At 51.1% G+C, this 10,224-nt stretch overlaps 1 long non-coding RNA gene across 1 annotated transcript in view; it reads right to left on the bottom strand.

Moving 5' to 3' along the window:
• Positions 1-660: 660 nt before the first annotated feature.
• LOC113958810 overlaps positions 661-10,224 on the bottom strand; it is a 30,570-nt gene continuing 21,006 nt past the window's right edge. The window contains exon 3 of the long non-coding RNA XR_003531636.1: positions 661-1,353. This is a non-coding gene — a long non-coding RNA (uncharacterized LOC113958810). The remainder of the gene's footprint in view (positions 1,354-10,224) is intronic.

Raw genomic sequence — 10,224 nt, 5'->3', positions numbered from 1 at the left:
CAGTTTAATGGATTTAAACTGCCAGGGAGTGGGTTTAGATGGGATATTGGGAAGTTATTCTTCCCTGGGAGGGTGGGGAGGGGCTGGGATGGAATTGCCAGAGAAGCTGTGGCTGCCCCATCCCTAGAAGTGTCCAAGGCCAGGTTGGAGCAACCTGGGGTGTCCCTGCCCATGGCAGGGGATGGAACAGGATGAGCTTTGAAGTCCCTTCCAACCCAAACCAGTCTGGGATTCTTTGCAGGACTTTCAAAGCTGAAACCCTTCTGTAACTCAAGTATCTCCCCACTGTCTTTCTCTTGCATTTACCCCCTGAAATGCTGCTCCCAACAACATGTCAACAGTTCCTTAATGTTGCTGAAACCACAAATTCACACCAGTGATTTCCTCCAACCCCTCCAGTGTCCTCCGGTCCAACACAAACCCCTCCTGCCTGGTGGGGCTGCCCCGCAGGAACAATGAAGGATTCCTGCTCAGCAAAGGGCAAATCCCACATGTCCCAGCTCCTCAAAAAGCCACAATCACTCACATTGTCATCAGGAAGCACGACATGCCTTCGGCTTCCGAAATCCTGCTGCGCTCTTTGTGTCCCATCCCAGCAGCTCCGAGATAATAAATAATGACAACACACAGCACTGACATAACACTTCTATTCTTGGAGCACAAAACGCTTCATGAATGCACACAAACATAATTAATTCAATTTTCCAAGTGTGGAAACTGCATGGAGAGATTCAGGGTTTTTTTCCCTGAAGTTCTACGGGGAGTGAAGTGGTGGAAAGTGGTTCCTTTAACCCTGTCCTGTGGTGGTTTTGGGTGCAGAACAGCCAAGAGTGGAGCTCCCTGCTCAGTTGGGGCTGGCTGGAGACAAGGTGTGAAAGCTTCTCTCTGTCTCATGTTTTGTTTGTCAGTTTGGATGCAGCCAAGGCCGGCAGTGGATGTGGTTTGAAGGCTCCTGTGGGAGCCTTCAACACTTCTCAGAGCCATCCTCCAAAACAAACCCACCCAGTGGAGCTGCAGGGGCTGTTTCCTCCCCAGGAGCCCAGACGACGTTCACTTGAGGGAAATAAAGATGAGGAAAGGTCCAGGAGAAGTTTTCTGCCGGGATCCACACCCAGAGCTCACTCACTGACCAAAAACCAATCCCTTTCCTTCCCAGCACTGAGCTCCAAGCAGGATCCCAAAGCAACAACCCAACACCCAGGTTAAAAATTGCTGACTTTTAATGTCTCCAGGAACACACTCAGATGAGAAAAGTGATGGACTAAGCTAAGGCTTCATCTCCTGGATTCTTTGTGTTCAGCAGCCTCCGTGCAGCTGAGCTCCCCCATCTCCAAGTGGAACAGAATAAACCACCTAGAGGGATACACAGGATTAAAGACCAAATAATATTCCCAAAATAAATGGAGATGTGTGATTTCTGGCAGTGGGGACAGAGGGTGTTTTCTTCTTTCTTCATGAGAAATGTGTGGATGGAAGTTGTTCTGTAGGTCAGGAAAACTCACTGTGCCCAACGCTGTGAGTGGATTTACCGGATATATCTGGGGCAATTATTAATTTGACTGTTAATTCAAGGAGAATATGTAACATTTTCCACACATCACCATGGAACAGGTATCAATGCATTGCCCTGGCAGGAAAACCCATGGCAATTTAAGCAAGCACAGAAAATGCCTGTATGGTAGAGAAAATAACAACTAAAAATCACAACAGTGTGCACATGGGGGGGAATAAAGTGAGTTCTGCGAGGCAAGACACAGTTTAAATTAACAATACAGAGCTGAGGAAGGATCTCCAGTGGCTGAGTGAGCAGCCTGGTGAGAGGCTTCCATAATAGGGGCTGCACAATTTAGTTTGAAGCCAATAAAGGAAAACAAATCTGCTGCTCAAATAAACCAGAACACATTTATACACTCAGAGCAGCAGCTGGAAAAGTTGGAGCTGAATACTGGGGACATCAATAGGCAAAACCAGCAAAAACAAAAGGCAAAACCAGGCAAAAGCAGCCCTATTTCCCATCATTTGGCCTCCCCATGTTGGATGTGAAGATGAGGAGACAGAGGTGTCACCCCGTGGCACCCCCAGGCTCTGTCCTGGCTGTGTGACAAGGACAGTGTCACAGTGCCACTGAGCTCCTCACAGCTCACACAGGGCCAGGGTTGGAGCTGCAGCACAGGGGCTGCTCCCCCTGTGAGCCACAGGAGCAAGGATCACAAAATATCCTGAGCTGGGAGGGACTCACAAGGACCATCCAGTCCAACCCCTGTCCCTGCACAGACACCCCAACAATCCCACCCTGGCCCTCAGAGCGTTGTCCTGGAGCTCTGGCAGCCTTGGGGCTGTGCCCACTGCCCTGGGGAGCCTGGGCAGTGCCCAACCAGCCTCTGGGGGAAGAACCTTTGCCTGAGATCCAACCTGAGCCTGCCCTGATGTGGCAGAACAGGAGCTGCCCTTGGAGAGCTGCCCCAGATGATCCAGCTCCAGAGTTGGACACCTTCCCATGCAAGTGGGGGCCTCAGCACATCCAGTGGGACAGAGTGGGAAAAGCAGGGATGCAGCAGGGATTACAGGGGTCACTGGCACAGGTTGCCCAGAGAAGCTGTGGCTGCCTCATCCCTGGAAGTGTCCAAGGACAGGTTGGACAAGGCTTGGAGAACCCTGGACTGGTGGAAGATGTCCCTACCCATGGCAGGGGGTGGAATGAGATGGTTTTTAAGGTCCCTTCCAACCCAACCCACTCTGGGGTTCTGTGGCTCTGTGTCCCATCCACCCCTGTGATTCTGCAGTGGAGCAGAGGATGGGCACAGGGTGCTGTCCCTCTGCAGAGTGACCTGCAGGACACCACCAAACTCCCTGTTGCATCAACTGTGGCTTTTTGCCTCATCCTGCTTTGCTTTCAGACAGTGAGAAATGCAGCATTTCTGACTTCTCCAATCCACGTGGGAGGAGACACCTGATTCAAATGAACCCAGCACTCCAAAAGGCCTTTTCCCCTCCGTACCCCCTGAGGAAGAAACTCCTGTCAGTGATATGTCAGGGGCACTGCTGGGGATTCACGGTATTTCTGCAAGCAGGAGATGCCTGGATCAGTAAAGGACAAGTCCTTCCAAACTGTTTCCTCTCCACCCAGCTCCATTTCAAGCCCCACCTGTTGGACCCAGAGCCAGCTGTTCCTCGAGGTGAGATTTCTGCAGACTTTGTGGCTTTTTCACAGCAGAGAATTTGGGATAAACAGCATATAAATGGCTGCTCTCAGAAGGCCTGTGACTGAAGAGTTCATGGCTTTTCACCTTTTCCCCATCTGCCACAAAAGGAGGGTGGAAAGGGAGAGAGCTCAGAATAGCAGCTATTCACCAGCATCCTCTGAATCCCACTGGAAAGGGAAAAGTGAGAGGCCACAGCTTGACAGTCCCTGAGGGCTGAGAGTGGGAATGTTGTCCAGGGTTGCAGCACCACCAGAGAGGTTCTTTGTCTGCAGGTTGGTCTCAAGGCCAGGCAGGATGCTCTGAGTGCTGCCAAAGGGCACCTGCTGATGGCTGTGCTCTCCTCCCAGGCCTTGAAAATTCAGTGTGGAAATGCAAGATGGCAGGTGGGACAATGCCAGGGGTGTCTGCAGGGAGGATTGTTGGATTTTCTTTTTTAATCTTCAGGAAAAAAATAGGCTGGTTGGGCACTGCCCAGGCTCCCCACGGCAGTGGGCACAGCCCCAAGGCTGCCAGAGCTCCAGGAGGGTTTGGCTGAACACATTCTGTGGAAAGCTTTGCATTCTCTTTTGGCAAGGAATTGTTCTTGTTGTCCATCAAGACACATAAAAGTTCTCCCACCAACTTGGACAGAAAACCACAAACCAGGTAATTTAACTCTTGGAATCCCAGAATCTCCTGAGCTGGAAGGGACACACAAGGGTCATCCAGTCCAACCCTCAGCTCTGCACAGGCCCAGCCCCAAGAGTCACCCCCTGTGCCCCAGAGGATCAGCCAAAGCCTCCTGGAGCTCTGGCAGCCTTGGGGCTGTGCCCACTGCCCTGGGGAGCCTGGGCAGTGCCCAACCAGCCTCTGGGGGAAGAACCTTTGCCTGAGATCCAACCTGAGCCTGCCCTGACACAGCTCCAGCCATTCCCTGGGTGCTGTCCCTGCTCCCCCAGAGCAGAGCTCAGTCCCTGCCCCTCCTCTGCCCAGGCAGGAAGAAGATTCCCCTCAGCTATAAAGAGATTTCTGTTGGAGCACAGAGTAAAGCTCATGTGCAAAGACTCACTTTTATACTCAGAAACTTCCACTGAAGGAGATAAGAAAACTCTTGAAGACACCTTAAAAACAATCCCCACCATAGGCAAGTCCAGGAGCTTTAAGATAATGAAAACATCGGGGTTGCAGCACAACTAAATGTTTTAAAGAAAAAGATGTTTTTCAATGGGTCACGAACCCCATTTCTATGTTGTCATTCCTCTTGTCAAAATAGGCTTTATCTTGCACTATTTCATTAACACATTGAAATAACACAACTTCTAATTTATAGACCAGGCAACCTGCTGAGATTTCAGGGCGTTACAGCAGCAAATAATTTCAACAATATCCAAGGCTGCTGCATCTCTAAATCCACCCTGGTTGTGTCCATCTCACTGCTGCTCTTAGTTAATCTGAACTTATGATGGCAATCCTGATTTCAGGGAAGATAAAAGTCTTGTTGTTGGATGGGATGGGAGGAACTTCTTAGGGATTTTCTCTTCCTCTGTCCCCTGTCTCTCCTCCAGTCCCAGACTCCAGTAACAGGACACAGCATTCAGCCTGAGTGACACATCATTGACACCTTTCCCTCCAAACATCCCACAGGTTTTCCTGGAGCAAAGCTGCTCCAGAGTGACAGAAATGCCTCTGAAAGGAAGGCCCAGCTGAACCTGAGCAATCAGCTCATCAGCAGCCTCTCCCCCAGCTTTTCCTTTCCAAGGTGTGCAACTTTTCAGGAGGCACTAAAAATAAACCTGGAGCAGGAAAATAAATCACCAGCGCTTCCAAGATGAGAAGAGCACTGACTCAACTCCTGCAGTACCTGAATCCTGAGGATATTCAGAGTGCACAGAGATCCCCAGGCAGGTGGGAAAGCAGGAATTACACAGCAGGCAGAGGTATCCTCATAAAAACAGGCTGGATCCTGCAAACCCAGACACCTCAGGTAACACTGACATCACTCTTTATGCAAAATCCAAGAGATTAACTCGAGCTTGTTGTGACAACCCCCCTGCCCAGAGAAGTCAGTACATAAATTCAAGGTATTTACTGCATTTGTTCTTTAAATGATGTGCTTTGATCTCCACCCTGATAACGAGGGAGTAATTGAGGCTGGCCTAAAGCACCTGAGGCTGGCCTAAAGCACCCTGGCAGCTCTTGTGCAGCACAGGGAGCCAGCAACTGGGTGTACTTGGCATCCCTACATCCCCTGATACTGCTGGAGAACATAACACGACTCTTCTAGGTTGGGAAGTCCAGAAGGAACACACTCCAGCACCCAGCTTCTCGGCTCCAGCACTCCCAAACCCCACAAGTGCTGCATCTTTTCTCATTTTTCACAAAAAGCAACTCTCAGTCAATGTAATTATTTGTTACAATGCAGCTGGTTAAACTGCAAAGAGGCTGAACTCAGCTTTTGACTCAGTCAGGACTGAAAGGGAGTTTATCAGCACTTAAATGAGATGATAAAAAAGAGGGAGAGAGATTTTTTACAGTGATAGGACAAGGGGGAATGGTTTTAAACTGAAAGAGGAGAGATTTAGATTAGATACTGGGAAGGAATTCTTCCCTGGGAGGGTGGGGAGGCCCTGGCCCAGGTTGCCCAGAGAAGCTGTGGCTGCCCCTGGAATCCTTGGAAGTGTCCAAGGCCAGGTTGGAGCAACCTGGGCTGGTGGGAGGTGTCCCTGCCCATGGCAGGGGGTGGAATGAGATGGTTTTTAAGGTCCCTTCCAGCCCAACACAGTCTGGGGTTCTGTGATGTCTTGCAGAACCAGCAACAGGGATGGCACAGAAGGGACACATCTCTGCAGACACCCCAGGATCAGCTGGAACAGGAACATCTCCATGGTTTGCTGGAACAGCAATGTGGGTTTGGCCTGTCCAGTAGGGAGATGCTCCTGGAGATCAGGACTAGAATTCAAAATAGGAGCTGGAAGAGAACTCAGTGTTATTCCCAAGGTAAAAAAGCTAAATAGGCACCAAATTCCAAGTCTAAAGCATCGAAAGCTCAGCTCTTCCACCTCCCCAGGGCCTCCATGGCTGGGACAGAGAAGGCTTAAACCACTCCTGAGCTTTGCAAAGTTTTGGGGGTAAGTAAAAAAATAACCACAGCTCCCCCAGCCAGCAGTCCCAGTTCCCACCCAGCCAGGAGGAAGGTCTCAAATTAGGGGCATCCATAGCTTGAAATAAAGAAATGGCCCCATGGCATCACTGAGCAGTTCATGATCAGCATGTCATGAACTGTGACCAGGACTGACAGGCACAGCTTGGTCCTTGCAGCCAGGGGGAAGGAAGCAAAACCAACACAGCTCTTTGCTGAAGTTCAAAGCCAAACTCCACAATGAAGCTCTTGATTAAGTGCATCTCTGTGGAAAAGCAGCTCCTTCTCCAAACAATAAAATGGCAGCTGTGGGGGTTTGTGGCCCCAAGATACTCCCACTTCACTCCTCGGTCTGGATTCCCACAGGCTGGAAACTCATCCCTAATTTAATGTACGTTTGGACATTTATACAGTGGATTTGGCAAATCCCAAATTCAGCTCCATCATTATAAATTCACTGCTGTGTTCACACTGGACTGGGAACTCCAAGACAAGGCTGTCCCTCATTAGGATGATGTGGATGGGCCCTTAATCTCCTCTTGGTGAGGAAATGGCTCTCTTCTCATGTAGTCACTGGGAGTCACATTTATCCTCCCTGGAATTCATCTTCCTGGCCACAGGAACCAGGATTTTGTACAACAGCAGCTGAGATTCTCCAATATTTCCTCTCCCACCCCCATCCTCCCTTCCACTCCTGAAGGCACCTGATGTGCTGTCCCAGTATCTCCTCAGGGATATCCTGGGATATTGTTCCAATATCAACATAACAGAGGAGCTGAGCTCAAAACTGATCTCTGGAGGCTTCCCCTCCTTGCTGATTCTCCAGGAGCTCATCCCTGCTCTCCTTGGGGTGTAACTGTCCATGGGACAGTGTCAGACACTTCCAGGGATCTGCAGAGTCCACACACAAAGTGCTCTCCTTGTCTGAACAATCAGCTCTCTCAGTGAGCAATTGGGATAACCTGGTTTTGTCTCATCTTTAATTATGTCATAAAATAATAATGGAATAGATATCACTTAGATTTCACCTCAGCAGTGAACTGTGGTGCAGTTTGAGTGGCTCTGCTGGAGGGCTGAAGAAACCAGTGGATAGAGGATAAAAATTAAAACTTCAAACGTGTCCTGTAGTCACCTTTTCCTTGCAGCTTAATGTCCAAATCCAAATTTTTGGGGAAAAGACAGGCAATGAAGGAGATTCTAAGCAATACATCCGTGCAAGGGGCAGGTGACGGTGGGATTTCTCACATCCCATATTAAAATTGTGCAGGAAATTCAGGAAGGGCAGCATCCCTTGTGCTTTCAATGCAGTTTGAAGCCTGGAATCCAGGAAATCTCACGTTACACAGATGTCTAGCAACCCAACCTCGTGGAACACCACGGGAGCTGGAGCCGAGCCTGAATTCCTGCTCTGCTCCCAGCTGATATTACACCCTGGGGTCAGACCTGGTCAGACCTCAGAGGGCACCGGTGCTGCAGCCTCGGCTTGACACTGGGGGATAAGATGATGCTCCTGCATCCCTCCAGTTGCATCCAATACTATTTTAAGGCTCTGTGCAGGAGGAGGATCCCAGGGTCATGTAACACGTGGGTAAGAAGCTATTTAGGAGTCCAGACACTAAGAGGAAAAATACAGCACCAAACTCCAGCTTGGGCCGTGCCCAGCACCTCCTGAGAGCCTCCAGCAGCAGTTCACAGCAACAGGAACCAGCACGTTGGGAGAGGACAGGGAGTGCTGCCCAAACAGGGGATCTCTTCCAGCTGGCTGCAGAAACCACCCTGCTCAGGTCCTCAGTGCTGGGTGCTGCTGCTCCCAGCAGTTCACCCACCTCCTCTGGAAAGAAATGAGTGTGCAAACCATGGAAGATCCAAACAAAAAGATTTAGTGGGTCTTGTGATGGGACCTCCCACAGGGATGCTGAGGGTGATGCTGAACCCAGAGGTCTCCAGGGTGCAGTTACCCCAGCCATGGGGACACCCTGGGTGTGGATCCAAACCCCACAGCTGCCTCCACACCTCAGGGACCATCCTTGGAGAACTTGGCTTGGCCTTGTCTGGGGTGAAGTGTGAGGAGATGGACAAGAAGGTGCTGGGCTGGAAAGGATGGGCTGAAAGGCATTAGAGGGTGTCCAGAGGAGGGAGGGAAAGGTGGTGAAGGGTCTGGAGGGGCCATGAGGAGCAGCTGAGGGCACTTGGTGTGTGCAGCTGGAGCAGAGCAGGCTGAGGGCAGAGCTCAGTGGGGGCTGCAGCTCCTCCCCAGGGGCAGCTCCGATCTCTGCTCTGGGGGAGCAGGGACAGCAGCCAGGGAACGGCTGGAGCTGTGTCAGGGCAGGCTCAGGTTGGATCTCAGGCAAAGGTTCTTCCCCCAGAGGCTGGTTGGGCACTGCCCAGGCTCCCCAGGGCAGTGGGCACAGCCCCAAGGCTGCCAGAGCTCCAGGAGGGTTTGGACAATGCTCTGAGGGACAGGGTGGGATTGTTGGGGTGTCTGTGCAGGGCTGAGGGTTGGACTGGATGATCCTTGTGGGTCTTTCCAACTCAGGATATTCTGTGATTCTCCTATTCTATGGAACAAAACCACATCAGCCCCGAGCAGTGCCATCACACCTGGGGGATGCTGCTGCCCACAGTCCCCCGGGCTGAGGTCACTGCAGTCCTGCTGCAGGGTTTGTTCTGCTGGGCTGACAGAGCTGTCTGGGCAAGCTGGGAGCTTGATCTTCCCTGCAGATCCCTCTCTGTGCTTTCTCAGGATTCCTGCTATTAGCAAGAGCAGTGCAGAGATGTTTTCACAAGGCAAGGAGAGCACATGATTAAAAGAAGAAAAAGCCTCTGATCTCTGAGCAGAGCCTTTGGCATTGAGGGTCCTACAAATTATTCGGCACTGAGTCCCCAGGAGCACAGAGAGCTGGCTGTCACCTCCTCAGGGCTCTGAGGGCACTGCATGGACTGAGGAGATCGAGATGTCAGCGTGATCTGGAAACAAATACAGCTGTTACAGATGTGAACATCTCCATGGGGAAGGGGGTCAGTGATACTTTCAGTGCAAAATACTGCACTGGCTTGGGCTGCACCTCCACACAGTGCCCCAGGATCACACCCTGCCCAGACACCCGGGAACATGGAATCATGGAAACAGGGAGGGTGGGAAAGAACTCTGAGATCATCGAGTGCCTGCAAGTCTCTACCAAGAAAGCAAAAGGATCAGAATTAATCACTGTTGGGATAAAGTGCAAATAGGAGTCAAGGTGAAAGCCCCTCCTGAGGTGTTCTATGCCTACAGGAACAGGTTCATGACTACCTGGCTGAGAAAATACAAAGCAAATGGATAAAGGATACTTAAAATAGAGACACTGCCTTTTTCTGAGATCTTTTTTAGAAACAAGACAGGAACTGAACTTCAAGAACATGAATTTCCTCAAAGGGAAGAGGAGGGACCTGGAGAGCCCATTGCACAGCAGCATCCCCAGAGGGCAGGGACTGAGGGCAGCCCTGGGGCCAAACTCTTCCCTCAGGGATGCCCTTTCCTCTCACCAACTGAATTTCCTTGTGGCCAGAAGGCACTGAAAGGGAAAGGCAGTGCTGCTAAAGGTCCTGTCTCACAGCTGCAGCCGTGAGGAAGAGCAGGGCTGGGTTTGCCCTCCCAGCCCCAGATGTGCAGGGCTGGGTTAGGGTAAGGAAATCCAGACAGGCACAGTCTGGGCAGACACTGCTGACAGAACAGAGCTGGGGCCACATGTGGAGGGATCAATGCTCAGCACTGCAATGAAAGACACATGAGATCACTCAGGGCTGAGGGCCCCAGTCCTCAGCGGGTGTCACAGCACAGGAAACAGGGATTGCAAACAGGGCTGGGCTCTGCTCCCCCAGTGCCAGCTACAGAATCCCAGAATCCCACAACCTCCTGAGTTG

Source organism: Corapipo altera, unplaced genomic scaffold (genome assembly GCF_003945725.1).
Source record: "Corapipo altera isolate COAL_440 unplaced genomic scaffold, ASM394572v1 215, whole genome shotgun sequence".
In the NCBI taxonomy this organism is placed as follows: domain Eukaryota; kingdom Metazoa; phylum Chordata; class Aves; order Passeriformes; family Pipridae; genus Corapipo; species Corapipo altera.
Note: the sequence above shows the minus strand (reverse complement) of the source record. Positions and strands in the feature narration are given on the sequence as shown.